This window comes from Rousettus aegyptiacus, unplaced genomic scaffold, assembly GCF_014176215.1.
Source record: "Rousettus aegyptiacus isolate mRouAeg1 unplaced genomic scaffold, mRouAeg1.p scaffold_m13_p_1, whole genome shotgun sequence".
Taxonomy (NCBI): Eukaryota; Metazoa; Chordata; class Mammalia; order Chiroptera; family Pteropodidae; genus Rousettus; species Rousettus aegyptiacus.
Genome location: NW_023416284.1, coordinates 127,469,357 through 127,473,649, shown reverse-complemented (window position 1 = coordinate 127,473,649; position 4,293 = coordinate 127,469,357). Strand labels below are relative to the sequence as shown.

At 39.9% G+C, this 4,293-nt stretch overlaps 1 pseudogene; it reads right to left on the bottom strand.

The window, feature by feature from the left end:
• Positions 1 to 815: 815 nt before the first annotated feature.
• LOC107517408 lies at positions 816 to 1,775 on the bottom strand (annotated as a pseudogene).
• Between the last annotated feature and the right edge of the window lie 2,518 nt (positions 1,776 to 4,293).

Here is a 4,293-nt window from a genome sequence, read left to right as displayed (position 1 = left end):
GTGGTATCTATGTTGTGAGTTAATTGTGAGCATCCAATTGAACAATATAAATGGAGCTGCCTGGCACAAGATGAAGAACCAATAACATTCAAATATTTGAGGAACAAACTTCCAAAATCAGAAAAGCAATTTATTAAATTTATGGTCAAAAGCATTTGGAGAAAATCTTTGAAAGCAATTGGGAAGGAAATCAGGTTAGCAGAAATTTCCTTTCTAATAAGATTTATTATACATATCCCCTATAGAACATGTTGATTCAGTGTGCAATGTTTCATTTGGGGATTGGAAGAACAGAGTTGAAGAGGGAATACCTGATAATTCAAGAGGAAAATGTGTGTGAAAAATGTATCTATGTTAATTTTATTATGATTTATTATTTGTGCTGCCATTTGTTTCCCAAATGGATTCAACATGGCAATGTTATTATATTTTTATTGCCCATTTTGGAAATTTTTATAACATTTTTAATTTCACAAATGGTAAAAATCTTTCGATTCTGGTTTTGTCACATGCTGATGTACTCTGCAAGACCAGATGCTCTTGCAGAATTGCAGGAAAACCCAGGGAAACAAAGCTAAGTACCTGGCACCAGAATATAAAAAGTACAGAGAACCAAATTCTTGTGTATGAGAAACTGAACACTAGAGCTTCCTACTCATGAGAGGTGGAGGTGGGATAGGGATAGAGGGCAGGGGAAAGAGAGAGAGGCTTTCTCTTACTTTAGTAATAAAAAATGAGGTTACAGATTTTTTTCTTCTTTCTTATTGCTTGTGGAATTTATGAAATATTATATTGTAGAGCTGAGCCAGAATTATTCAAGGACCACAATCCAAGCCCATCCAACCAGCAAGTATGCCAGAGGCCACAGTGGCTTGGTCAGTCTTGGCATTTTCACCAAACTCGTTGGTAGTGACAAAGTCAGCAGGCAAAGTAATCTCCGCATCATTTTTCTTAGCTTTGAACATCAGGTCTTTGACAATCTTGGCTCCCTTTTAATCAAACAGAGAGGTGTCAGTCTCCAAGTTTTTGGGCACCTTAAAGAAGGTAAAAAAAAAAAAAAAAACATTTTACCACCGCTAATCACCTCTTTGACTTTGTCTAACATGTTATTGATCAGATGAATGTTGTCTGCAACTTTGCTCTACCCAGCATGGCCGGAAAGGGTTGCTTTGGACTCTCTAAGGCCTTGGCAAAGTAGTTCAGCTCCTACTTCATAAAAAAAATAACTTTAGATTTCTGTGGCAGACTGACTGCCACCATGGGGCTGTGGGCTGGGTGATTAGTGCCAAAAGCTTCACTGACATAGACTTCCCCTAGTTTGGAAAGTGAAGCTCAGAAGCCTTCTATTTTAGCTGGCTCTGCTTTAACCTTATTCCCAGAAGCATCTTTTCTCTTCCCTTCTTCCACATGAAAGCAAGGATGACAGACCCAGCAGCTGGGTCAGAACAAGCTTTCTCCATGCAGTCCTTCAAAAACAAAATATTCTTGCCCAGCAGAGATTTGAGTTCTACAGCAACTGGCTCAAAGGAGTACTTGTCAGGCATGGAGATGCCATTGAACCAAGTGGTTCCTTTGAACAGCTGACTTGGCTCCATTCAAACAACTGACCTGGCTCTATTGTCCAAGTAGAATTTAATGCTTGGGATGGCAGCCTTGATCCTCTAGTTGTTTGTTAACTGGTTGTCTTTCATAGGAAGATTAAAGTTCACCCTCATAATGACCTGCTTCCCCTTTATGTCTAGCTTGCCTAGAGTCAGTATGTTAGAAAGCAACATCTTGGCAATGCAGCAGCGGGGAGAGGCGGGGATCTCTTAACAGCTGCGGACATGGGCTGCAGGATGCACACGAAATGCCTAGCGCCGCGCGGGTCCCATGTTCTACACTTCTTGAGAACCAGAAGTACAGCGGAGGTAAAATCCAACACCTTCATTTATGGAAATTCCATTCTAGTAGAGAGAGACAGACAATAAATAAACAAGTACAATGTTAGGCGTTGAGTGCTATGAAGAAAAATTAAGCAGAGTGAAGGTGATAGATCAGGGTGAGTGCAACGTTATAAAGGGTGTTCAGGGAGGCACTTTCTCATGAGCTATTAAATGGATAACTTCAACCGTATTCTGACAGTCCACACCTCAAAAACATCTAGTATTAACTGTTCCTGGTTATACTAGAAAGTGTACTTACTTTGTCAGTTTTTAATTGTGATTCTAATTTCTACTTAAGAAATACTTGTGTCCTTCATTTCTACATTAGTCAATAAGCCTGTGATATGTGAAAGACACTACCTGTATTTTAGCCAAAAGTGGAATCCTATGAAAGGATCCAAAACAGGAAGGAGCAGAGGGGGACATATTCCTTTGAAAAAAATGGAGACTGGGGGATGTAAAATAATACAGTTACTAAAGCTAAAAATAAATTACAGAGTATCTGATCTTAGAAAACACAACATACTTTCCTGGAGAACAGAAATCTAAGACAGCAAAGGGAATTCTTTTCCTTACTGTCCCACTTTTATCCCAAAGATCTGAGGAAGCCAAATGAAAATTTCCTGGCATCCTGGGGCAATAAAATAATCTTGGTCTTCTTGTGAAACCACATTAGTATGGAGAGAGAACAGAGGCCCTTTGAGCACTCCTAAGTGCTGTGTAAGCTGCATTTTTCCCCAGAATCTCAAAACTTTGTTTATTTGCAAAGAGTTGTGCTACTAACGCATGGAGGCCTGAATGGCCCAGGTGCCATGCTCACATCTGAACGCTTATTTAAAAGGAAGCTCTCAATTAAATGCTGTTTCAAGAGCCCAGAGAGATGCATCAGTGATTACTGTATTTTTTTTTTTCCAAAAACGTTGCTGAGATAGAAAATGCTTTTTTTTTTTGCAAAGGTAGACTCAAGATATAAAGTGTCCTCAAGAAGATACGGCCTAATGAGCCCCAGGTTATTTGAGCCAATGCTTCCTTTCAACTCTATCAGCTTCAAGCACTTAGAACAACTCACTTCTCCATTAAAAAGGATGTTAGCTTAACTTTTAAGTGACTGCACTTGTGAGTGTGTGTGTGTGTGTGTGTGTGCGTGGGTGGGTGTGTGTGTGAGAGAGAGAGAGAGAGAGAAAGAGAGAGAGAGAGAGAGAGAGAGAGGGAGAGAGAGAGATGGGGTTCTTTGGCCAATAACAGAACTTTGTCGGAAGAAGAAGAGTTCCTTTTATTTTAAAGCTGCCCTACAGAGACCCTATTTATATATCAAATGCTATAACATCAAGTCCTCAGCTTCAGGAAGTATGTGGATTACTTACCTCCCAGAAACATAAATACATGCAAAGTTATCGGTGTTATGGTTAGAATCTGGTCTTTATTATTTAGGGCCTGAGTTACCTACCTGTCCCTATTCCTTCTTAGCTATAATATTTGAATCGAAGGTTTAACTAATGTTTTGCTGAAGGATTTGGTGCCTGTAAAGGAGCTAAATTGATGGCCCACAGAGCAAAGCCCAGTTTATAAAAAGAAATTTGTGTTCTCTCCTTCAGCCCTGCTCCTCAAAATTATTCATGAAGATGCACGAATGCCACATTGTCCCACTGGGCCTCTGGAGGTATGGGCTGTGCCAAGGCGAAGCTGATACAGTCCCAAGCCAGCTCACTTATTTATGACTAAACCCAACTTAAATGCTGCTTTCACCAGCCTGTCATATCTTTCTCTGGTCACCCTGCTCATAACTTGCCTGCAAAATCTTACCAATCATGGCTTTTCTTTTTTTTTTTCAGACTACCTGCAGGTAGTTCAAGCCACTTCATATTCCAAGAAGGAGGGTCATGGGAATGACTGCCAAATATTCTAGATTTTCCAACACAATGGTGGTTTTAAACACTTTGCCCTATGTCAGACCTGTGTCCCAACTTTGGTTTAGAAAACCTAGTTCCCATGGTACTATGTTGCTAATCTTCGTTTCCCGACTGATTTCAGTTGCGCTTCAGATTTTCCAGCTTTGCTTATTGCTCTGACCTCACCACACAGCCAACAGACATTTTCTTGAGTGACTTTAGTCCTCCTATTTTATCCTTGCTGACTTTTTGCATTTTCACTTTCCATAACTGGCTTTCTCATTTGTTGGCTGGCCTATCAGTAATGCTTCTTGAGCTCTTCCTATATCACTTATGTTAATATTACATTTCCATTATCTGCTAATTTGTCTTACTGAAACCCATACATAATAAGATTCAGGTTTGGAAATAACCCACAGTTGAGATCCTCAACTCTTTAGAAAGAGAAAGAACTTTTATAGCATGGGGTAAGAAGCAGG